Here is a 27,205-nt window from a genome sequence, read left to right on the forward strand (position 1 = left end):
TTTGCATTTTACATTTAAGTCTGTGATCCATTTTGAGTTAATTTTTGTAAAGGGTGTAATGTCTGTATCTAGATTTATTTATTTTTTTTGCATGTAGGTGTTCAATCATTCCAGCACCATTTGTTGAAAAGATGATCTTTGCTTCATTGCATTGCCTTTGTTCCTTTATTGAAGATTGGTTAGTCTATGTTTATTTGGGTCTATTTCTAGGCTCTCTATTCTATTCCATTGGTCTTTTTGCTATTCTTTTGTCAATACCACAGTCTTGGTTATTGTAGATTTATAGTAATTCTTGAAATTGGGTAGTGTAAGTCTTCCAACTTTGTTCTTCTATTTATTTATTTTTTTCTTTTAATAATGTATTGACTACTCTGGGTCTTTTGCCTATCCATATAAATGTTAGAATTAGTTTGTCAACATCCTCAGAATAATTTGCTGGGGCTTTGATTTGGATTGCATTGAATCTATAGATCAAGTTTAGAAAAACCGACGTCTTGACAACATTGAGTCTTCCTATCCATGAACATGAAATATCTCACTATTTGTTTAGTTCTTTGATTTTATTCATCAGAGTTTTAGAGTTTTTCCTTATACAGATTTTATATAAATTTTATTAGATTTATCCCTAAGTATTTCATGTTTTTAAAAGTTAATATAAGTGGTATTCTGTTTTTAATTTCAAATTCTACTGTTATATAAGGAAGTGATTACCTTTTGTATATTAATCTTATATCCTCAAAATTTGCTATAATTGTTAGTAGTTTTTTTTGTCAATTAATTCAGATTTTCTACGTAGACAATTGTATCTTCTGTGAACAAAGACAGTTTTATTACTCCCTTCCCAATCTCTATACTTTTAATTTCCTTTTCTTGCCTTATTACATTAGCAAGGGCTAAGAAGTAGTGAGAGGGGACATCCTATCTTATACCTGATCTTAGAAAATTTAGTGGAAATGTCCTTCACCATAAAGTATGATGTTAGCTGTAGATTTTTTGTGAATAGTTTTTATCAAGTCGAGAAAGTTCCTCTCTATTCCTAGTTTACTGAGAGTTTTTATTATGAGTAAGTGCCAGATTTTGTCAAATGCTTTTTCTGCATCTACTGATATGATCATGTGATTTTTCCTTTTGTCTGTTGATGTGATGGATTACAATTAATTGATGATTAATAGATGAACCAGTCTTGCAAGTTAGGATAGATTTCACTTTGTCGTGATGTATAATTCTTTTTATACCTTGTTGATTTGGTAATTTTTTGTTGAGGAGTTTTGCATCTATGTTCATGGGAGATACTGGTCTGTAGTTTTCTTCTTTTGCAGTGTTTTTCTCTGATTTTGGTATTAGGGTAATGCTAGCCTCATAGAATGAATTAGGAAGGATTCTCTCTGCTTCTGTCCCTGAAAGAGATTGTAGAGAATTGCTACTTCGTATTTTCAACCTTTATCTTCCTTCTTTTTTTGTTTTTAATTTCCAAGATATCAAAGAGATACAATGATGCCAGTTAATGAATGTTGATAACTAGAAGTGTGCTATATGTCTATCCCTTCCCAGATAATTTGTACAGATTACCAAAAGTCTTTTGTATATAATGCTGATGTAGGAAAGGGAATTTCATTCTAGGTTTGGTAGTAAGAGGGATCAGAGAGAGAGAAAGGAGGATTATGTTAGTCAGCAGAAGTTTTGGTGCAGGACTTCTTTTGTGATGTCATCCACATTCTATCCCAGCATGTTGCCTGACTCTTATTCTGCTGGTTTGGGGCCTACTTTATGTTCATCTCTGAAGCCTTTTGCATCTGTTATTTTCTGAATATACTTTTAAAAAATCTATATTTCAAAGATATTTACTTATTTTTTCTCTCTTTATAAACTTCATTTAAAACATTTATGATACCCCTTTTGCTTTCTTAGCCTGTAACCAAGTCTATCAGTGGGAGAAAGTGAAAAACTCTGTCAGCCCCAAAGCCATAATTCCCATTTATAGAAACAGAATCAGTTTTTTTGCAGGTGTGTAATTCCTTTGTAGAAGGGAATGGAGTTCTTTGTGAAGATTATTCATACTATACTACAAAATACAAAAAACAAAGCAAAAAAAACCTGTGTTAATTTGAAAGAATTACAGCCATTAGTAAGTATTTACATTTAATAACAGAAAGAGAATTAGCCCCATATATAACAATCTGTACATTCTATATCATTTACCATATTGTGTATTTTGAGCAGGATATGGTATTTCGGACTCATTAAATGCATCCAGTGTTAGGAATTTTCTGCATACAAATATAAAAATATACCTGGAATGTGTTTTATAATATACACTGAATACTATTATTTTTTATTCATACAAGTGAAAGGACCTACTTATTTTGTTTACAATTTTACAAAGATTCCAATTTGTTTAGAAATTGTTCTACAGAAACACTTGCAATTACCTTTTCAGGTTTCAGAGCAAATCATTTTTCAAAAAATTAAATAATTTATATTTCAATACTCTGTAAAATATAATAGTGACTGCAAGGAAACAGGCTTGTTTCCTTCTTTTTTCAGTATTTTTTATTATTCATATATTTATTATTCCCTGCAAGATCACTTGTACAACCATTTGTATAATTTAGATATTTTCAAACTTGACTTCTAAATAAGCTATTTGATTAAAATAAAGGCTTCCCCCATCAGTTTATCTAAACAACAGCTTTAGTTCTATTTTATATGATACTTATGTCTCACATGGAGCAAGTATTCAATAAGATTTGCTGAATTGATGAATGAATACCTGTGCTTGACAGATGTTTACAGGGTAGAAATGATCCTTCCGTTGACTGAAATCACTCCTCAGATCCTGTGGTTCAGTGTTTTCTTTGACTTAGGAGAGAAATTAAAGAATGACATTTTGAAAGTCTCAGTGCAAGATTTGGTAGGTCAGCCCTACATGTATCTTATTTCTTGCAGGGTAGCTCTGTTCTGTGAGGTGGCCCAGGGATATAAGAACCCCTGCCTTGTTGCTTCACCGTCCCTTAAAGCAGTGCTTCTCTAACCTTGTGTGTATATAAGCCATCTAAAAATCTTATTCAAATGCAAAACCTGTAATTTGTTAACCAACTATAGGCCTGGTATTCTTTGTTTTGTCTGATACTTTATGCTTTGTCTTAATGCAGAGTGAGAGCCTGCTGAAGCTTTTTGTTTCAATTTACTTACTTAAAATATGAATAATCAATAAAGCATAAATAGCTACATTTATTTTCCCCCTGAGGCACAGTTCAATCCTTGGGTTGACTGCGAAGCACTAAATTGTCTTGTTTGGCTGCGGTGGGAATAATTGAATGCCATTAATGATTAGTGAAATCTCGTCTGTGCTCTGTCCTTCTTCAGGGCCTGTTAGAATAGACTTGCATACTAGTCCAAATCTCCCTTTGTGATTTGTTTATTAAACTGAACTGTATTCTTCCATAGTTCAAGGCCTTGGTATTTTGTGGATATTTGTGCCTCCTTAATAATCTTCTTCCATACTCTTAGCTGACTGCTACATTCATTGTTGTTTCATTTCCGCTGACTTTAAATTGTTGATGTCTGCCAAATTTTATAACTTCCCAGAGAAGAAAGGGAAATGAAACATGAACCAAGGAGCACTTGAACAAAATACGTGCTTCTGTTAGAGGGTGAGTGAATAAATACGTACTGAGAAGTCTCTAGGTATGGTCTCCTATTGAGAATCTTTGGCTAATTTGAGTCTACATATTCTTGCTTTACCAAAGCAGAATCTTTAAAAAGGTGGAATTTTTAGTATCATAGGGGTTTTTACCTAGATGGGTATTTTGTAGTAGAAAAGTGACCACTTGCCCAGAGTTTAGCAGTTGGCCATGTAGATAAGAGAGTTGCTTCTAGTCAGACAAAGGACTCTAGTGCAGTAGACTTACTTGTAAAGGTAAACTTGTAATTGGCCTCTATCATGGGATGCTCAGTTATTGCATTTAGGGAGGTATCCTTTGGGCGTCTGTTACATTTCTTCCTCTATGAGATGGACTCTGTGAGAGTTTATTACTGGAGTTTCCGACACTAGAACTGAAATGAGAGCATTCTGGGCTTATGATGAAATCCATAGAACTTCCTCAAGAAAAATATGCACATATAGATGCACTCAAATTTCTAATTATAATTTTAGGGAATTTGTAGAACTCAAAAGTAAGATTAAAAATAACTGAGGCTAGGAAGAGAAAGGAGTGTAAAACAGCTGGAGTTAAAAGGGGAAGATATCACTGATGAGATAAAATAAAACAAGGAAAGAAGGTGAAATAATAAATAAATTTAATGTACAGACTGTGTTCTTCAGATTATTAGCGTCTAGCTTTGCACGCTCAATGGATAAACAATTTCTCTGGGACTTCAGGAAATGACTTCCCTCTTAAAGATCAGTGGCAAAGATGAAAAAATAAAGGGAAATTGCTAATATATACCAAGATAAATGTCAGTATACAAATGCAGCAGTCACACTTTAAAATTTTATCTTGAAGAAATAAAAAAGAGTGGATGAAAATATTCACGTCTATGAATGCTAGTTTAAGTGCTACAACAGCAAAAATGCAAGCACCTTGAGTTCAACAGTAAAGCACAGATCAGTTAAATATGGGATGTTTTTGTCAATACATTACTATGCAGTAATGAACAATAATGTAGACAAATGCATCTTAAATTTTAATGTGCAGGTGAATCAGTGGTGAGCTGGTAAATGCTTCACAATTGGCTCTATGACACAAATTTTGGTTTGATGATTTCTGTGATATAAATACTCCACCAGGGCTGATTTCAAGCTACCAAAGTGATGCCAGTGAATGTAGAGTTGGGAGGAAATGTGCACAATTGGCTCTCTTAAGATGAAAGCCACCTCCAGTACACCACTGAATATGAATCACTTGTGGTCTCATTTTAATGCAGATTCTGATTCACTAGGTCTAGGATAAAGTCTGAGAATTTTCACATTTAAGAAGCTCTTAGGTCATGCTGTAGCTGCTGTTCTCAGGACAACTGGAGCAGGGAGAGTGTCGAATAATATCTGTTGACAAGGGGGAATATGTTCCCAGTGTATTCCTTTATGCCATTATATTAGGAGACAAAACTGTGTAGATTGTTCTACTATTTTCCAAAAGTATATGTAATATAAACATATTGTATCATAATATATTCACATATGTCTATATAATATGTTTATGCCTACTAAGTTGATACAAGCATAACTTGTAGGAACGAAATCAAAATGAAATTTTTTTTTTGTCTCCTTCAGCCCCTTTAAAATTAATTTAGTGGAGAAAGTTTCTCCCTCTGTATGTAAGCTTAAAAATGAACAAAATTATAAAACACAGTATCAATTTAAAAATCAGAGTGTGAAGTTGTATTAATCAGACCTCCAAACTTTAAATCTTCTATTCTCTTTCAGCCAGCACAGCGTTCAGGTGGGCTACTTGCTTTTGGGAAGGGTGTATGGATAGCTTCTCTTCCACCTCCTGTTCTTGATTTGAAGTTTTCCAACCTGACGTCAGGCCCTTCCATGACTGATGCACCTGGGAGAAAGGAGAGAAAGGAGGGATAAAAAAGTTCTCAGTGGAACTCTTGGTGCTGTAAGCTGGCTTTGGCTCTCTGGGCTGGCAGATGGTGGACTCTTGATCCCTTTCATGGAGGACTCTGGTGGATTCCTCAGATCTTTGTATCTGGGACTTCTTCATGCTGTGCCTCAGCTTGAAAATTGTTATTCTTCTGTTGTCTTCTGAGATACTTTCTGTAACCCCTAGGAATTCTGAGTCCACCTCCAATTTCTTGTTGCTGGAATCCCTTCAACCTTCTAGAGACCGAAGACAATTCTAGCATTCTTTCACATGGCCACTTTTCACATATCTTTAAACCTGAGCAACTCAGAAAAGTTGAGATCAAGTCTCACGCAGCAGTCGCTCACCTGGGCCCGCCATCAGAGCAGTCAGACTTTGCACCCTCTAGATTTCCCCAATCGAGTGTCAGACTCCAGCCTACCACACCCCCACTTTACACTCTCCCACTCATTCTGTTGAAGCCGGTTTCCCTCCTTCATCATTGAGCTTGAGGTATGGGATGGGCATTCCCAGTGCTTCCCCTTTGAGTGTCAGTGGGATGCCTAGCATTTCAGTAGCTTTCTCCCCAGATCTTCTCTTGAAAGTTCCCCCCTCCTGTGTAGGTTTCATTTTGCCTCCCTGATGTGGTTAAAAATTCTAAGAGCCTTGGAAGAATCCTCTCCTTTCTACTTTTTAAAAACTGATAAATTATACATTTGAGTCTGGCCTTTCTCTCAGGAATGCAAGATCAATCGTGTTTTGGTCTTGATTGAAATTGAACTTTAGCAAACATAATACAAAAACAGAAGGATATGCCTCAAAATACTAACATTGGCTATGAAGAGGTGGTGAGGTTATGGGTGTTTTCCTCTGGACCTGTATTTATTTTCTCATTTTCCTGTGACTATATCACTTTTATAACTTAAACTATATTATTAAAAAGCAACACATTTTTTGTTTTTGGCTTTTTAAATTTGACTCTAAATCAGTTGTTTTTTTTATCACTAGCCTGGTTCTTATTTCTTGGTTCAATCTCTAAGTGCTGTCCTAATTATGCCACAGTTAGGAAAATATGTATAAATGTCATGTTTTTAAAGAGCCAGTTTAATATCTGAAAGAGACAGTGAAATGCTTAGAATTTTATATTATACGTGTGTAAAAATGACTTTTCTTGTTGAAGGCAAATATTGCCTGATTTAATGAAAGTTCTTAAATCTCGATTCATCCTAGGTTTGTGTATATCGGGTTACTTTTGTCTTTTTGTGTATCACCCTCTCCAATTTATAAAAAATGTAAAAGAAATAATACTTTCTCCCCTAGCTAAAAGCACACACCAAATTTCCCCATGGTTAGGAGAGATGATGGAAAACAGGACTAAATGTAGGGTACATACAGAATTAATGAATGATGTCATCCTAATTGACAGGTGGAGCATAGCTTGGCAATCTGGAAGCAGGTGACACTTGGAAATACAAGCAAGGAGACTTTGGTGTCAAAACTCATTTGGTATCATGTATTCTAACCTCTGGGCTACAGGTTAGGATCAGAACTCTAGTCCATAGATAGGGCCTTGGAAAGAGTATAGTATTCAGGGCCCTTGTTTTGGAAGTGGTGTTGTTCTGGATATTTTATAGAACCAAGGATTCTAATTCACTTAATATATAGACCTTCGAACAAGGAGTCTTTTCAGTTTTCTATACCAGTGAAAAGACTGGTCTGGAGCAGTTATGGGGACAAAAAATGGTGAATAGGAGAATACTCAAGTTATTTGACGTCAAGTGCAAGATCAGGGCTGGACCACAAGTGAGGATGATAGATGCTGGATCCTGCGGTTTACATCGATGTTCCTTACATTCTACATGCGGGAGGTTAGACTTAGTTTTAGAATTTTCTACTTGGGGTGAGGATGGTGGTAAGAGGTTTCTTACAGAAAGGAGTCAGTGTGAAGGTAGGTGCCAGGGATTCAAGTCGGTTATGTTTGTATTTCTCAGTGTAATCCTGAAATTACTTGCATTTGAATCATTTTGAAGGCTTACTGAATGTGAATTTTCATCCTCTCTGAATGACGTGTCTGAGTGTATGTCAAGGAAATCTGCATAGATGTGAAGAATCACACATCTCAAGTGTGATTCTTATGCACTCCGGAGTCCAGGAACCACTAAAACAGGGCATGGCAGTCATCTCAAGATGAGCCTTTGGCTTTAAATGTCTTTTGCTTTCAGCTGTGCTGATACTCCCAGCCTTTACTATTCAGCTCAAACATTATCTTTTGTAAAGCTATTCACAGTTTTCCTAGATGAAATGAATTACATACAAAGGCTCAGTGCTTTCATGGCACTTTCCTTTATTATGTTTTGGGTAATTTAATGTCTTATAATACAGTTCTTTGTATGTGTGGGATACTTCTCTTGGGGCAGGACAGTGTGCATTGTGGTCATTGTGGTCAAGAGTCAGCCTGAATTTAAGACTCACCTGCACCTCTCACCAGCTGCGTAATTTTAGCCAAATGCTTAATTTTCTCTTAATGCTTCACTTTCCTTCCTTGTAAAATGAAGGTAGTTGTGAGAATTAGATGAGTTAATGTAAGTAAAGCACTTAATAGTGTGTAGCATACCCTGTATATTCAAGGAATTTTTGCTATTATTATTTGCTGAGGGAAGATACATCGTATCAATTTCTGTCAAGCACCAAATGCAGAAGTAGACACTCAAGAAAATTACTGAAATTGAACTGAATTCATCTCACAGAGCAGTTTTTTTTTTTTTTTCTCACAAAGCAGTTTTAAGGTTAGACAGGACAATATTCAAGTAGGGAAGACTCACTTGTTTCTCTGGGAAAAAAAAATACCTGAAAACAGGCACTGCAATATTTATGTTTTTGGATTTAAGAGCATGAAGAGATTTAATTAAAGATACCATAAAGAGAAAGCAGAGTAAAAGAATTGTCAAGAGTTTTCAAAACTAACTCTGAAGTGTGTTCATATGCTTGTAGTATGTGTCTTGTAGACTACAGCTGCTATTTGCTAAATGATCTATGCCTTTCCTGATTTTTTAAAAGCAGAATGCTTATTTAGAAGTCTACTAATACTTAAATTCACAATTATGAAGCAATGCCCTATTTCCCATTTGACTTCCATGCTACTTGTGTACAGAATCTAAATTTTCAAGTAATAGACATTTACTGAATAGTAATAAAATATTTAAAAAATCTGTAAGATGTGTGGGTTATGCCTTATAATTAGATTTATGATTATACCAATTCCAAAAGTTTTCATTTATTTTCTATTCATTTAATTATTTATACTCGCACCTTTTTCCACAAAGGAAAAACCTCCTAAAATTCAGCTTCAGAAAAAATTCTTATAAATGAATTTATTTGTATTTTCCACAGCCCAGTTACTCAAAGCTTAGTATACAAAATTCTTTGCTTTTTAGGTTAATGTTTATTGTGGCTTGTCAAAAAGCTGAATATGAAATAAATCTCATGTAATTATATGCATAATTATATAAATATATTCTTAATAGCAGACAAAAGCTATTATTTTCAACAATAAAAGTACTTACGGCTTTTTTAGTCAATAATTCTTTGATCAGTTTCAGGGGATCAGTGGATAATTTTGTTTGTTGCTAGATGATTTAGTTGTTCCTTTCAAAATTTGTAAAAGACTTCTATATTTTTTAACACATTCTTTTTGTGTCATGGATAATATACATTGTTTGATAAGCACTGTGAATGAAAGCACTTGAATTCTTACAATAAAATGTTCATTTCAGATTAAATTTTAAGACTTCAGGACATAAGTCTAACAAAATGTGCTAATGAAACTATATTAAAGTTTTGCATCTGTACATATTCCTGTGTTTAAACACTAGACTTGAAGTAAACAATGATAACTCAGTGACTATAAAGAAGGTAGTACTTGACTCATTTCAAAACTGCTGTTCTATGTGCGCACTTTTTAGTTGTGTTTAAATTTTACAGCAGTGGAACAAAGTTCAAATTGTGAGTTGTTATAGTTTTGTCTGAGAATGCAATTTTTAGTTGACCTGTAGAATATATTCGTTTCCTGTTGTGATTATTACTACTTTGTTGTATGGAGGAAGAGAACATGTTAAAATATGACTTGTTCCTGGTGTCAGTGTGCCTGTATAACACTGGTAGCTGTGAGTGTTAAAGGAGATCAACTAGTGTGTTTGTATGTCCCCACCCCCAGCATGTTTAGCTGCAGAGTCACAATCATTTGGGGACAGTCAGTGTCAGTTAATGGCTCTGAGATAGAGGACAGCACTATGCAAAAGGCAGAGCAGAGTATAAGATAGCAGTTCATAAATATGTGAGATGCTTTGGGGATTTAAAGGAACTAGGGTCTAATGTTCTATATATAATGGAGTTGGGAGAAATGAGCAAACAAAATCTAAGTTACTTCTGTTAGTTTGGTCTTGCTTGTACCCAAAGATTAGTCAAGACTTGAAAACTTGGATTGTACTTATTGTTTATGACATCTTTATGAAAAATAAACAGAGGCAGATATTTATCCTGTTTATCCTTGAGGCATACAAGGGAGTAGATAAAACGCTTAAATATATCCAATTAGTAAAACTGATAAATAGGATTTTAACTCAGACTTTCTTGTTTCCTTTTTGGTGGCTCATATATTAAAATAAGGCAAAAACATAGTGTGTAGAAACTATGGGATGAACTTTTTAATTGAACTCAATATCAAGATACTCATTAAAATGTCTACTTTTGTTTTTCACAGCTAGTGACATGTGTAGAACTCAGAGAAAATCTAGAGAACAATCAGGATGTTACTATAACTGGAAAGTGATTTATCCCTGGAAGCATGGTTTCATAGTTGATTTACATTTTAAGGAATTATCTATAGTAAATTTTTTTTGTATATCTACTATATGCTAAGAAAACGTCTGTGGTGTAAAATCAAGGAATACCTAGTTAAGGAAGATGTAGCAGTTATGAATCACAGTTTAAAAACTCATTTATAGGGAAACATACTCTTTTTTTTTTTGCTCCACTTAATGTTCAATATGAATATTCTATCTCTCTGGATTGCCAGCAAATTTTAATCGCAGTCTCTTTTGCGTTTCCTGTCTTCTACCTCCAAATTAGTTCCAGAAGCATTTGTTATATCAAGATTTTAGGAATCGGGGATGCAATTATTAAATATGTATCATAGTTCAAAGGTTACAGTTGATATGCCATGGTTTAAGTTAGCATGACCATTCTGACTTTGTGTCTTTTTGCTAATTTAGTGTAATGCTTGGGGAATCCTCCTGGAAGGCTGATCAGGTTTTGACAAGCCTAGATGTACTGTATCGGTGAAACCTTTCCAGGTCTTTGTTATGTTTTTCATAGAATTACTGGAGAGCTTGAGGTGTAGGGAGTGAAAGGGTCTTCTCTCTGTGTATTTTTACTCCGAATGTTTTGTTTGTATTTTGTGTTAGTTTTCCTGTCACCATTGCAACAAATTGTCACAAACTTAATGTCTTAAAACAACACAGATTTATTATTTACAGTTCTAGGCTAAAACCAAGGTATTGTCAGGGCTGTCTTCATTCTGGGGCCTCTGGAGGAGAATTCCTTTGCTTGACTTTTCTAGTTTCTAGAGGCTGCCCTTGGCTTGTCTCTCTCAGCCAGCAATCACATCATTATAAACTCTGCTTCCATCCTCACATCTCTTTTTCTGACTCTTGGCCTACTGTCTTCCTCTTTCACTGATAAGGACCCTAGTGATACATTATGCCCACCTTGATAGTCCAGAATAGTCTCCCTAGCCCAAGATTATTAATGTAATCATATTTGCAAAATCCTTTTTGCCATGTAAGGTAACATGTTCATAGGTTCCAGGGAACAGGATGTGCACATATTTGAGTGGCCATTATTCTACCTATAACACAACTCAAAATCTCTGACCTATCTTGGGACTCAGGTTTTTGAAAGTTGAAATCCAGAGAGAAAAATCAGGATTTTTCTATTTTCTTGTAACATTATCCTGCTTGAATTAAATTCTTTGCTCAAATGAAAGGAAAGCAAAATACTAAAAGGAAAAATCCAACAGTCACAAGTCACTATGTTAAAAAAAAAAACCAAAACAACAATCTCTTTCTTTTTTAAATCATAGAAGACGTGTGTTAAAAGAACTTGATTAGCTAAATGGAAATGTTTGGTGGAAGTATAAATATTATCTGGTATCCTGTTATTGTATAAAAGGGCACATTACTGTTCTTTTTCTCCACTGAAGAAAATATTGAAGATATGAGCCTCATACAAATAAATACATGTTAAATAAGCGGAATAAAATAAGTCTTATGATTTCCTTCCCTGAATGTAGGAAAATGTCAATTTGGGTATTTAAGCATGATTCTCTTATGGTAGGGGAAAACAATTTATTTGTCATTTATATACCATTTGTTGTTAGTATCATACGTGGTAAGTATTTCAATGAAAAAAAGCAGCTTTAGCTTTTCACAAGCTAAACCACTGAAAATACTGGTGTTGTTTTGAGTCTGTGTCTTCACCTTTGAGTGAATTAGAGAATTTTAACAATGTTAAGATATTAGGAATCTAAAATTTGTTATAATTTATAAACCCTACACTTACCTGAATCAGCCAAAACATTAGAATTTTAAAAATTTCCAGATCTTTTAATTAATATAACACTATTTCCAATTAAAATTGCACTGTCCTTTGTGTGATTCTTGGGAAATATAAGATTCTTAAATTCCCTGGAACAATGGCTCCAATCAATTGTTTACCAATCAGCAGTTGATGAAAAGATCCTCAATTCTATTGCCTCTGCCGTGGTTTGATTTCTTTCTCCTAACACTTGATTTATCTAGAGTTATTAAATTTAGGCAGTGATACTCTTTCACAGCTGTTAGACATTTAAAATTTAAAGCTATGAAAGGGAAAATTGATGTGATCAGAGAAAATCAATTTGTAGCCTTACCTTATACTATCCACCAGGATAAATTTTAGATGTATTGAGGAATTAAGTATAAAAAAACACAATTATAAAAAAATACTAGAGAAAATATGTGTGCATATTTATCTCAAGATGAGGAAGGATTTTCTATGACAAAATGTATGAAAGAAATAATAAAAATGATTCATAGACAATGCTGGTCACAGAATTTGCACATAATTTTTGAACATTAAAAGACTATAAATAAATTGCGGATTATAGATTTGGAAAATATATTTGCAATAAATATGGTATTTTGTGTTTTCTTTTTTTTAATCAGTCATGCTGGGGGTTAGCATTATTTTCAATTTTTTCAAAGAATCAACATTTGCCTTTGATAATTTTCTGATTGTTTTTTATTTTACTGAAATCTACTCTTCTCTTTATTATTTCCTTCTATTTACTTTAAGTTTCATTTGGTCATCTTTTTTATCTTCTTAATGAGGATATTTAGATAATTTTTTTAATTGGGGTATTATTGACATATAACATATTAGTTTCAGGTGCACAACATAATTATTTGATATTTGTATACACAGCCATATACTGCATGACTTTTTTAAGGGAACATTGCCTCAAATTCACAGATTCTAGATTTGTTTACCATAAGCAATCATAAACCAGTGACATCCAGCAAAAATAATTCTATAGATTCCATAGGTAAACCATAAGACTCTTATCAGCATGTTTATGAGGAAATTAGACTAGGTCATCTTCCTTTTTCCTTTCTTCCGTAGTAATGAGAAATAAATTAGTCACAGGCCAGCTACTAAACTCCTTCCTTTCCGAACATTAAATTTGAAATTGCTAATCCATCTCCCTGCGAGAGACAAACCGACCAACGAGAAAACAATTGTTGTTCTTTTTTGCTTTCACCTGAAGATGGTGGCTGTATCATAGTGGATATTCAACAAATATGTGGTGATTGAATGAAAGAGTAAATGAATAAAGTAGATATACTACTAAACATAACTCATAATTATACTAGTTAGACGGTTGCTTATATGATTATCTGTGTAAAGTCTATTTTTCATAATAGTAAATAAGCTCTAGGAGGGCAGAGAATATATATGTCCTGTTTATAACTGTATCCCTAGTCTCTGGAATATTGTAGGACTTTAATTAATATTTGTGGATTGAAGACTTACCCTTACATCTTATAAAAGATTTGACTCAGATTAATTCTCAAGTTGAGGAAGAGGAATAGGAAAGTTTCTAATTTCTTCAAGATCAAGTCACATATTATACACACTAAATTCTATAGTTTCCCCCTAATTTCAGAGCTATATTTTAAAAGCACTTCAAGCTGGACAATTAAAATTTTCAGGCAGATGTTAAAATAGTGACACAAATTATCTTTTTTGTTATTAATCTCTGTTGATAATTGCTTTGCACTCTGGATTTTTTTCTTAAACTTTGAATTTGTGTACAGTCTTCTTGAAAATGGCTTGCTTTCACTCCTATAAAGCCACCCAATGAAACATTTAAATCAGATTTTTGCCTCTAGTATTTTCTATCACTGTATAACTTTGAGCTCCCTATCTAACATCAGTTAAGCTTTTACCCATGCTATTTAAGTACTTAATAAGGGTGCTAACAGTTATTTTAATTTTGTAGGAAATATTATTAGATTTTTACCATAAGACATTTTATTTTACCTAAGTGATTTCAACTATGTATTCTGATAATCTTTTTCTCTAAAGATTTCCTTATTATTACAGGTAAATGTAAATAATATTATTAAATAAACACTGTTTGAATGAAAAAAATCATAAAATATAATTTAATGTTATGTATAAATAAATGAGTTTAAAAATTTAAGCACCTTTATTGAAGTATAATTTTCATATTAAAATATTCACCTATTTTAAGTATACATTTCAATGAGCTTTAAGTAAAGTTACAGAGTTGGACAGCCATCCCCACAATTTTAGAATATTTTCATTACTCCAGAAAGATCCCTCATGCGTACTTGAATTGTCTTAGCATCCTTGCAGAAAATTAGTTGAAAATTATTGTAACTGCCAATTCTATTTCATTGATCTCTGTATCTGTTCTCAGGCCATAGTCTTTATTTTTTTTTAATTTTTTATTGATTTATAATCATTTTACAATGTTGTGTCAAGTTCCAGTGTTCAGCACAATTTTTCAATCATTCGTGGACATATACACACTCATTGTCACATTTTTTTCTCTGTGAGTTATCATAACATTTTGTGTATATTTCCCTGTGCTATACAGTGTAATCTTGTTTATCTATTCTACAATTTTGAAATCCCAGTCTATCGCTTCCCACCTTCCACCCCCCTGGCAACCACAAGTCTGTATTCTCTATCTGTGAGTCTATTTCTGTCCTGTATTTACGCTTTGTTTTTGTTTGTTTGTTTGTTTTTGTTTTTGTTTTTTAGATTCCACATATGAGCGATCTCATATGGTATTTTTCTTTCTCTTTCTGGCTTACTTCACTTAGAATGACATTCTCCAGGAGCATCCATGTTGCTGCAAATGGCATTATGTTGTCGGTTTTTATGGCTGAGTAGTATTCCATTGTATAAATATACCACCTCTTCTTTATCCAGTCACCTGTTGATGGACATTTAGGCTGTTTCCATGTTTTGGCTATTGTAAATAGTGCTGCTATGAACATTGGGGTGCAGGTGTCATCCTGAAGTAGATTTCCTTCTGGATACAAGCCCCGGAGTGGGATTCCTGGGTCATATGGTAAGTCTATTCCTAGTCTTTTGAGGAATCTCCATACTGTTTTCCACAGTGGTTGTACCAAACTGCATTCCCACCAGCAGTGTAGGAGGGTTCCCCTTTCTCCACAGCCTCTCCAGCATTTGTCATCTGTGGATTTTTGAATGACGGCCATTCTGACTGGTGTGAGGTGATACCTCATTGTAGTTTTGATTTGCATTTCTCTGATAATTAGTGATATTGAGCATTTTTTTTCATGTGCTTATTGATCATTTGTATGTCTTCCTTGGAGAATTTCTTGTTTAGGTCTTCTGCCCATTTTTGGGTTCGGTTGTTTGTTTTTTTCTTATTGAGTCGTATGAGCTGCTTATATATTCTGGAGATCAAGCCTATGTCGTTTTCATCATTTGCAAAAGTGTTCTCCCATTCTGTAGGTTGTCGTTTTGTTTTACTTCTGGTTTCCTTTGCTGTGCAGAAGCTTGTAAGTTTCATCAGGTCCCATTTGTTTATTCTTGCTTTTATTTCTTCTAGGAGAAAATTTTTGAAATGTATGTCAGATAATGTTTTGCCTATGTTTTCCTCTAGGAGGTTTATTGTATCTTGTCTTATGTTTAAGTCTTTAATCCCTTTTGACCTGATTTTTGTATATGGTGTAAGGGAGCCATAGTCTTGATTACAGTAGCTTTGTAGTAAGTTTTGAGACCAGCAAGTGTGAGTTCTCCAATTTTGTTCTTCATTTTCAAGATTAATTTGGCCATTTGGTGTCCCTTATAATTCCAAATGATTATTCGAAGCAGCTTGTCAAACTTGAAAAAAAAAAGGTACAGCTGAAATTTTGACATGGATTGTGTTGAATTTGTAGATCCGTTTGGGGAATATTGTCATCTTCATATTAAGTCTTCCAAGTCATGAACAACCAATGCAACCAATGCTTTTTAATTCATTTAAAATTAATCCCAAATAGCAGTCAATTTTTTTCATTTTTTCCCCTTGTGCCCTTTACTATTTCCCTAATACACCCAAGAAATTGGTAATAGTTGTATGAGGGAGAGACCTAGGTGGTATGAGACAGGCAGGAAGGGGGACTTATATTTTACTTTGTACCCTCTTGCATCTTTTCAATTATGTGCTCTATACATATAGAAGTTAATTAAAATTAAATTTACTGAAAATTTGCTCCCAGTTTCTTGAGGTGCAATAAGATGCACAGATATGGAATGAGGTGTTAGATGGGCCAGGTTTATGCAATTAGTTTCTGTTTTGCTTTAGACTCACCTGAACATTGTCTAATCTCTGGCTACCCTATTTCTAATTCTGAACCTCTGTCGATTTCCTCTTTATCCTAACACACAGTCTATTTTTTGGCTCTTATTCTTTGCAATATTTTAGTCAGTTATTAGCTGGCTTGCTTTCTGGTAGCTTCAATCAGGTGCTTATAATAGGTATGGACGTCCTTTACTTTCTTTCCATTCCTGACTATACCCTACTCCCCACCTCTCCCTAATAACTCTAAGATACCTATAGTTTTATCTTACTTTTAAAGAGTAATGCCCTGTCCTAGAAAGACTATATTTCAGACAATTTTTCACTCCTTTTTGAGTCATTAACTTGGATTTCCTGATTCCTTCCTTCTGTCTTGAATTTAAAAAAATGCATTTATTTGGTAGGTAGTCAGACATCATACTCTCTCTGTAAAGTGGGTTTTATTTAAAAACCTTTGCATATTAGAATATCAAATAAAATGTCTCATTTATTAAATATTTATTGATAAGCAAGATGACTATGAGATTAAGATACAATACCTATTATAGTCAAATATTTAAATGTTTACCATTTTTCAATTATAAAGAAAATACAAACAGAATATTTCTAGCAATAATGAGCTAGATTTAAACAAATATTTAAAGAAGTTCTGTGACTATTCATTCTTTGTAATAAAATTATTTTTTGTTATAAAGTTACTTATATTTATAATAAACAAATCCAGCCATTTCAAATATAAAACTATGAATGTAAGTCCTCCTGTTATTCTAATTTCTAAAGATAGCTTTATTAACATATTTTTTTCTACATAAGTACTAAAATGTGTCAGTAGAGGAAGCTTTCTGCTGTGATCGAATACCAGACCAGTAGTGACTTAAATCATTTAAGATGTTGAATTATTTCAGGTAATCAAGGGGTCTGAAGAAAAGTGCTTCTCAGATTAGTGGGATGGCTCGGGAATGTAATCCTAACATCCTTACCCTGATTTTCTATACTTGATGACTTTTTCCCCCAGAGTCTTCTTGTTTCATGAGTATAAGGTCACTGCCACAACCTCAAGTGCCATATCTTCATTCAAGGGCATTACTGGCTGTAGGGGAAGGCTGAGTGGAGAAAGGGGTCTTCTTTTCATCAGAGAGAAACGTAATTCCATAAGTCTTCCCTTATTTTGACTAGAACTAGATATTTGATTCTTTTGCTGTAAGAAAGCTGAGAAAATTATTATCTGGCAGAGGGTCATGGAATTGACATGAATATATTCACCCACTTACGATTTTTTTTCTTGGGTCTAGGAAAGTTGTTTCTAGGACAGAGTTATAATTCTTTTTTTTTTTTTTTAAAGAAACAAGGGGAGAAGGGCTACTGAATAGGCCTCTAGCAGTAGCTTCTGTATATATTGTATCAATGCATGTGTGTAGGATTTGATTTTGCCTGTGATTTATACAGACCCCAGATAACTGGTTTAAACAGGAGGGAAATTTACTTTTCTCCTGTAGAAGTTCAGAGCAGGTAGTACAAGGAGTGAGATTCCTTTCAGATTCTGCTTTGCCATCCCTAAAGAATGAGCCTCATTCCCATAGTTCAAAATGTTGATCATACTCTGAGCAGTGGGTGAAAAATGGATAAAGGCAAAAGGAGCCAAAAGGGCATTCACTGGCCATCATTAAGGCAGGGCTCCTTGAAGCTACTCTGAAACATTTGGCTTCTGTTGAGTTGTCTGATTCTCAGTCATCAGACCACATCCACCTGTTAAGGACCCTGAGAAATGTACCATGTATGATGGGTGGCTGTGTGGGTAGGTAAAAGTTAGTGCTTATTAAAAGAAGCCTTCAAGAAAGAGAGTGGAATGGATATAGGAGACTGCTGGTAGCCTCTGCTCTGTATAGGCATAAAGGAATATTCAATATCCTCGTTGCTGTAAAAATGGCTTTGTTCTGAACATATTTACTAGTATCTTCTTTTTATCTAAAGAAATTGTTTTGGGCCAAGGCATGTGAAAGATATGAAAAGTCATACTTTTTATCTGTTTAATTTATACCTATTTTTTTTTTTTTGCCAATTTAGTGTTTTGGTCAGGACTAAGGAAAAGCACTTCTGAAAGACACCGAGTTTTCCTATTGCATAGATTTAAAGAAAAATTTTAGAACTTATGTTTTGGGCATGGCTTGAAATCTTAATCATTTTCGAAAAAGGTATATAGAGAAAAACTAAAAGCTTTCTCAAAGGTTGTAACACTATTCAGGACTTTTAATCTGTGAAAGCTGTGTGAAATCCTGTCACCACAGTATAAACTGTTGGATAGAGAAATTATTTCTTTTTCAAACTTTTCTTTCTTTATTCTTCCTGAATGATTACTACACTTCAGATAGTAAGATTTTATTGAACAGATATGTGTGTGAGAAGAAAAGCCATGGTAATCTCTTTTATGTGTATTTTTTTGAAATTGCTTCTGCATAGATTTAATTTTATATCCAAGCTTAGAGGTAAAAAGCAAGCTAGTAATGTAATTGTTCTCTGGCCAGCCTGGTCATAGCCTACTGCAGGAAGCTCATTCAACTAGGATACTTCAACAGTTCTGGCAGAAAATAAAATCTTTCTTTCTTGTTCATGTAAATAATACCATGCCAGTGAATCTTTATTAATCCTGGCTTTGTGAAATGAAGTTTTAAAATCTCCTAAGTATCCTCTAATTCATACCGTTGCTCTAGTATAAAGAGATGAAATAACTTTTATTACTGAAAGACCATGCATCTATATTCAATCTGTTTTTGATCTCTCTGTCATTGCTGCATTGGTGGAATGCTTGCTTTCAAGGATAAATGAGTCAAATTTTATAACTTCTGTCTACCAGGCATTCCTCTGAGTGATGCTATTGATTGGCTGTCTGAGAATCTGTTACTGGAGGGTTGGCTTCTTCATGGCACATGATGTCTTCTTCCTAATACCGTGTAAGTCTACAATATTCTTTATGAAGTCCCGTAATCACTTCATTATTCCATGTTGCTAAGCAGTCAGCACCTGCTGGCTGCTTAAAGGAAAATTTGCTTCGCATATTTTGCACTGCGGTTAAATAGGCCGAGATCTGTAATGTCACAGATGGTTTGGCATAACTAAGAAGGTCACATGGATTGTGGTAAAATTTGGACCCTGCTTTCAAATGGGGTTTTTGAAGCCCCTCTCAGTGGCATTGTTTGATGTGAGTTTATTTGCTGTTTTTTCCTGAAAGCCTGTTACTATATTAAAACATTAATCATTTACGTTCTACTCCATGTAGTACATTGTTCTGGGTGCTTTGAGAAATAACACAGAACAGTAAGATAGGATTTTGTCCCTATCAAGATTCACTCATCCTAACTCATGAAATAATTGTGTGGGTTATAGTAGACATTTCCCCTTTTTTGTCCCAACACCACACCCGGAGTTTGAAGCTTCTTCTATCCCATGAGATTGCCTGTGTCTCCACGAGAGCACCCCTCTTCCCTGCCTCTGCTGCATCTGGCCCAGCTCTGACAAGCAGACACACATTCTGAGATAAACGAGGCACCACTTAGGATGCATTCCGGTGAGGTGAGGCAGTGGGCACCGCTGCTTCCTCGCTCCAGAAGCAACAGACAACAGTGATGGGGGGATAGTAGGAGTACATAATGGCTAGCACTGCTGGGGTTGGGGGAATTACCTAAGGTGTCTGCATCCATGGGTGGTAGCTTGATATCTTCATGAGACCAGTTTTGTTTTGTTTTTTTTATATGAATTTAGGCATTTCCTTGGTTGGGAATTCTCTATGATTACTAGTTACTGGGCTTTTTTAGATTCTTTGATTTACTCAAAGTATATAATTATAGTGAGAATCACTTTCTGTTGCTTGTAACTAAGGACACTGATTGATATAAGTGGCTAAAAACAGTCATACCTTTAATGAATAACAAAAGAGTAAAATCTCAAATTTGGGTTAACATATTAATGTAATATGATGGAGATAGAAAGGGCTGAAAAAGATAGGAAACATTCACAGAAGAGCTAGACATTGAGTTCTGGAGTCTTCATCCATTCAACAAATACTCTGAGCTGTTGATATATACCAGATACAGTATTAAGTGCTTGAGATAAAAAAGTGAATAAGAATGACACAGCTCCTACCTTCATGAAGCTTACTATCCAATAAAAAAAGAAATTAGTCTTCATTACAACAACTCTGGCAACAGCTCCATTTGGAGACTAAGAGGATACAACATGAACTTACATCAGAGACTCTTATGTATTCAAGAACAGTCAGATGAGGCTTCCCAGAGGAGTGTCTTTGAGAAACAATATGAATGATATGTAAACTAAAATGAGCTGATGGAGGAGGGTCTTTGAGTAATGAGTGTCCAAGTAAAGACATCAGCATTTATAAAATGATTTATAGTGAAAGACAATGTAGAACATTTGAAAAGTAGAAAAAATTTATGTGTGGTTGAAATATAGAATATAGAAATAAAAGTGGCCAAGATAATCTGCAGAAGGACCAAATATATTTTTTCTATATTTAACCATGGTGGTTTGAGAGAGTTTACTGAGGCTGGTGCTTTTGAAAGATAGGATCAAGACCAAGAGTAATATGCAACATTATGGTGCTAGTATTATTCTTTGAAAATAAAGAGTATTTTTTACTCTGCTGGTTCCTCAGTATACCCTATTAAGTCCTGATGTTATGTGTAATCTTGAAATACAGGTTTATATGGGTCTATTCCTGAGTGAAAAACTGAAATGACTATCTGGAGATGATGAATCATTCTAAACAACTCTAACTTAGGAAAGCTAGTACAGTGTTGTGCAATCAAGAGATTCTTATTACCTGCTTTTAAAATAGACGGAGGTCTCTCTAGTAAAGTATGAGACTGTAGATTTTCTTGTTTTAAAATAGTTGGGTATCTGTACTATCTGTGTGATGGTGCACTGGACCAGAATCCAGTAGGCCGGTAGCAGTGTTTAAATGGATGAAAAGAGAAAGACATATTTACGATATATTTAGGAGGATTTGGCCATTGATTAAGAAGGGAAGGTAAGTGAAGAAGAGGATGCAATCAAGACGTGGCACCTTCGTTTGAAAGGCACAGACCTCTGGTACCTAAATGATCTTTCTGTCCACCTGTAATTGATTACCCAGCTGGTATTAAATAAAGCTCATAAGGTTTATGTTTACATATTTCAATTTAATTTAAAAGTTCAAATAACTTTAAAAACAAAATAGTAATATATTTGAATCTGTTCCTCTTCTCTGTTGTCCAGGAAAGCTTTAGGGAAGACCCAGAAAGTATTTATTTTACTTTAGTGTCTGTGGCAAAATTTGACATTTGCTTTAGGTAGTACTGGATTTGAATAACATTTAGGCATATATTTGAAGAGTTGTATGTGATTAATTCATGGTATATGACTATGAAAAAATAAATATTTACACTGATATAGCACTCTGCATTTCTTCTCAAAGATTTTCTTCATTCATTATTTAAGTTTATACTCACCAAACTCTGAAAGGCAAAATTATCCCCATTGTGCAGATGAGAACACATTAAATTCATCTAGGCTACAGGCAGCAGAACATGGACAGAAGCTGGGCTCTTCAGGTCCTTGTTCAGAGACAAGGAGAAGAGTTAAGCCTTATTTTCACACTAGATGATAGTTTTCAGAAGATCCAGGATACATACTGCATAAGTGAAGACTCCTGGATTTAGAAAGGACAGAAGACATATGAACTGCTAACTAGGTATCACATCACTTAGTTATAATTTGGAAGGTTGTGGTAATTTTCCTGAATATACACACAAGTTATATCTATACAAGCAGAGTGAAATAGAAGTTTGATCAGTTGTCTCCCAAATGTTATTAAGTCAGGGACCATTAAGGTCATCCAGGTAATATCCCTTGTCTTATTCCTTAATGTTATTTTTTTGTTTTGTTTTTCATTTAAACCCATATTCTTCCTTTAAGCTGGAATTATTCTCTCTGCTTGAAGGAGAAGACATTATTTTCTACTGTTCTGCATTTGCCTGAAGAGCTTGTACAATACCTGGTTGACTGCTCTCAAAACTGTTAGGAATCTAGGAGCTTAAAGATGCAAATGTGTAAAAAATGCTTTTCAAACCCCAGCTTAGCTTTAGAATGTAGCTTGCTGAGAAAATGCTTATAGCAATGGGGTGATATTGTTCAGCTCTGTGAGATGCTCGCTGGAAACCTACAGTGTCATTGCTTGAAGAACTGGGTTTATTTATAGATGGACAATTACAAGTAGCTCTGAGGGCTGAAATTTTCTGAAAATATCCACTTATGTAGGTCTTCTGGCCTATTCATATACATACAAACAGGTTTTCTTGGCATGAGAGCCAGAGAACTGGTGCTAAACAAAATTGCGACAGTTAGACAAGATATACAATTACTAATGACCATAGTTGACTTTTGTCAGGTCTACTGGGTTTGAAAAATAAGTTAGTGGTGCTTTGAAAACCTTATGAAATATAATTTCTTGTACAAAATGCAATTAATTTTTATTTTCTAAAGAACAGAATTTAATGATAGCTCATCAGATATGGAATTTAAATATTACATGTTAAAAAACATAACCATATATACAAACATAAAGCATACATGTGTATATGTTTATTATATAGTATCTAAATGATCTCTAGGGAGCCAAAGCCTGTTCTATGTATGTTATCAAGTTGAGAACCCTAACTTGACAAGGAGTCTATTTGTAAATTAGAAAGTAGGGTTAGAAGGGTGTGATACTGGGAAGAATACTGAAGTGCCAGACTTGAATGTGGAAGAACATCTTGCTGTATATTATTTTTTAGTTAGATTAGAATGTTGAAGACTTTGGGAGAGAATTTATTCAGGAGAAGCAAGTTTTATTTTCCTGAACTGGAAATTTTAGAGACAGCATGTATTATAACTGTGTTAATAGAAGTGTCATATTAGTACTGTAGGCTTTCTTGCATTACTGAGATTCAAGGAAAAATTCCATAACCAGTGAGTCAGAAATCTTGGCTTTTACTGAAAAATGATTAAATAAGAGGGAGAAGACTGCCAGCTAACTAATTGGCTGGACTTATGTGGACATTATCTTGAAAGGCCATGATGGGAAACCTGAACTACATGGTCAGACTTTAGAACTGTTTTGATCCAAAACTAATTTCCTCGAGTGAATAGTAAGAAATTGCTTTCTTGTAACAATTTCAAAAGGAATGAAGTACAGGAAAGAAGTGGGTTCGTCAAATGAAGGGCAAATGGTCTGATTAAAACACACACACACACACACACACACACACATATACACATGACATTAATCCCTCTATGGAGGGTAGGAGAGATTATGGGAAAATAAGAAAGAAAAATATTAGTGATCTTAATTTTTGCTTTTCAATATTTATTTTTATATTACTGCAGAAAAATTCTTATCTTTATTCATCTTTAAATGGGGGAAATTGATATGTAGTGGTATATGAGCTATTTCAAAAGCATTGTAGAATAACCATCAATGAAGACATAGTTTGGAGGTTTCTGTTTATTCATGAGGCATTTTCTTCCTAATAAACAATGTTGGTGCTTCTTTAGTCCATTTAAGAAGCTCTGATATTGGGGGAAGAGTATAGCTCAAATGGTAGAGCACATGCTTAGCATGCATAAGGTCCTGGGTTAAATCCCCTAATTACCTCCCCTCCTCCAAAAAATAAATAACAAATTAAAAAAGAAGCTCTGATATGACTGCACCTTCCAATCTAAGATTTAAAAAATGAGTTTGAACTGTATATCTATTGAACAACACAAGATAACGCAAAAGAGTGACAATGCCAAGATTTGTTTGCAATGATAACCATCATTACTATTTAGAGCCTTGTTGAGAAGATGGAGCTGTCATCCTTTTTTGAGAGAAAATTGGCTAAGTTTAAGTGCCCTCTGAATATTCTGTAGGACCTCCTGTTTCTGTTGCATTTCCTTATTCTGTTCCCTGCAGTGGTGACAGCTGTGATGCAATTCAGTGCCCAGGATTTCAATTGCTGTATCCAGATTCTCAAACCATGTCTTAATTGCCTGCTATGCCTGAGTACTCTGCCAAGATACAGGAGGGCAGCAACAGGCCGGGAGAGGACATTTTCCCATGGATTTGGCTTTAGCTGGTCCAGGCTCATGAGCTCTTAGGCTTGTTTCTTTTGTGACTGCTTTCCCCAGGAGGCTTCCATGCAACACAGTCATGAAAGTATCAAGAAGTACCAGAGTGAAGATGAGATTTCCTCATAAAAATGACTTTTTCTGAAAATAGACACTAGTCTGTGTGAGTCATTGGTTCAGCATCTTATTAAAAGTAAAAGCTTCTATAAACCTCTTTCCTTTAATAGGAGGTACCTTTCTATTACATCTGAAACTGAAATTTACAGCTCAGAATATTCTAAATATGAAAGATAAATATAAAAGATACTAGGTATAGAAGATAGTTTCATTATTCTTCCCTTGGACAGAATTTCTCATCTTTAAAAGACATTAAACTATGTAGTTTAAAATGTTAATGAAGTAATGTATGAAGTCATGATTAAATCAATATCAATAGAATCAATATTGTTAGAAGGGTCTTACTGCCCAAGGCAATCAATAGATTTAATGCAATCCCTATCCAATTACCCAGGACATATTTCACAGAACTAGAACAAATCATAGTAAAATTTATATGGAACCACAAAAGACCTAGAATTGCCAAAGCATTACTGAAGGAAAAGAAAGAGACTGGAAGAATAACTCTCCCAGACTTCAGACAATACTATAGAGCTACAGTCATCAAGACAGCATGGTATTGGTACAGAAACAGACATATGGACCAATGGAACAGAATAGAGAGCCCAGAAATGAACCCACAAACTTTTGGTCAACTAATCTTCGACAAAGGAGGCAAGAATATACATGGAATAAAGATAGTCTCTTCAGCAAATGGTGTTGAGAAAACTGGACAGCAGCATGTAAAACAATGAAGCTAGAACACTCCCTTACACCATATACAAAAATAAACTCAAAATGGATCAAAGACTTAAACATAAGACAAGATATAATAAACCTCCTAGAGGAAAATATAGGCAAAACATTATCTGACATACATCTCAAAAATGCTCTCCTTGGACAGTCTACCCAAGCAATAGAAATAAAAGCAAGAATAAACAAATGGGACCTAATTAAACTTACAAGCTTTTGCACAGCAAAGGAAACCATAAGTAAAACAAAACGACAACCTACAGAATGGGAGAACATTTTTGCAAATGATGAAAACGACATAGGCTTGATCTCCAGAATATATAAGCAGCTCATATGACATAATAAGAAAAAAACAAACAACCGAACCCAAAAATGGGCAGAAGACCTAAACAAGCAGTTCTCCAAGGAAGACATACAAATGATCAATAAGCACATGAAAAAAATGCTCAGTATCACTAACTATCAGAGAAATGCAAATTAAAACTACAATGAGGTATCACCTCACACCAGTCAGAATGGCCATCATTCAAAAGTCCACAAATGACAAATGCTGGAGAGGCTGTGGAGAAAAGGAAACCCTCCTCCACTGCTGGTGAGAATGCAGTTTGGTACAACCACTGTGGAAAACAGTATGGAGATTCCTCAAAAGAACTAGGAATAGACTTACCATATGACCCAGTCATCCCGTTCCTGGGCATATATCCAGAAGGAACCTTGCTTCAAAAAGACACCTGCACCCCAATGTTCATAGCAGCACTATTTATATCCATGACATGGAAACAGCCTAAATGTCCATCAACAGATGACTGGATAAAGAAGAGGTGGTATATTTATACAATGGAATACTACTCAGCCATAAAAACTGACAACATAACACCATTTGCAGCAACATGAATGTTCCTGGAGAATGTCATTCTAAGTGAAGTAAGCCAGAAAGAGAAAGAAAAATACCATATGAGATTGCTCATATGTGGAATCTAAAAAAACAAAAACAATACAAAACAAAAAACACAAATACAAAACAGAAACAGACTCCTAGACATAGAATGCAAACTTGTGGTTGCCAAAGGGGCAGGGAGTGGGAAGGGACAGACTGGGATTTCAAAATTTGTAGATAGTAACAGGCATATACAGAATAGATAAACAAGATTATACTGTATAGCACAGGGACATGTATACAAGATATTGTGGTAGCTCACAGCAAACAAAAATGTGACAATGAGTATATGTATGTTCATGTATAACTGAAAAATTGTGCTCTGCACTGGAATTTGACACAACATTGTAAAATGACTATAACTCAATTAAAAATGTTAAAAAAAAGGACAATAAACTATACAATTTAAAATGTTAATGAAGTAATGTATGAAGTCACGATTAAATAATCTCTCTAATGTGTAAGTTTGAATGATAAGAAGGAAACAAGATGATGTCTATATGCTGAGGAGCTGTAGCTGCTGAGTGTTTATCATTAAGAAACCTGGGGTGGTCTGGAAATTGTTACTAGGACTTTAAAGTAAAAGCAAATATTCTGCAGCCGACATAAAGGTAATGAAATATTACCTTTGTAATCAGGTACAAATTCAGGCAAAAATATTAGAGCTCATTTACATATATGATTGTTCCATACAAGGATGGACAAGGAGAGAATTTATTAGTGACATAGAAATTTTCAAAGTCCTACTTTTGTATTAGGTAAAGG

The 27,205-nt window shown here is 34.5% G+C and overlaps 2 long non-coding RNA genes across 3 annotated transcripts in view; both read left to right on the plus strand.

Moving 5' to 3' along the window:
* The window catches only part of LOC116657632, a 347,184-nt gene that overhangs the window by 60,900 nt on the left and 259,079 nt on the right, over nt 1–27,205 (plus strand). The gene's annotated exons all lie outside the window — the stretch shown is intronic.
* On the plus strand, nt 10,042–25,221 carry LOC116657625. Its single transcript, XR_004312824.1, has 3 exons — nt 10,042–10,052; nt 21,549–21,553; nt 25,091–25,221. It is a non-coding gene; the product is annotated as an uncharacterized LOC116657625 (long non-coding RNA).

This window comes from Camelus ferus, chromosome 2 (genome assembly GCF_009834535.1).
Source record: "Camelus ferus isolate YT-003-E chromosome 2, BCGSAC_Cfer_1.0, whole genome shotgun sequence".
NCBI classification, from domain to species: domain Eukaryota; kingdom Metazoa; phylum Chordata; class Mammalia; order Artiodactyla; family Camelidae; genus Camelus; species Camelus ferus.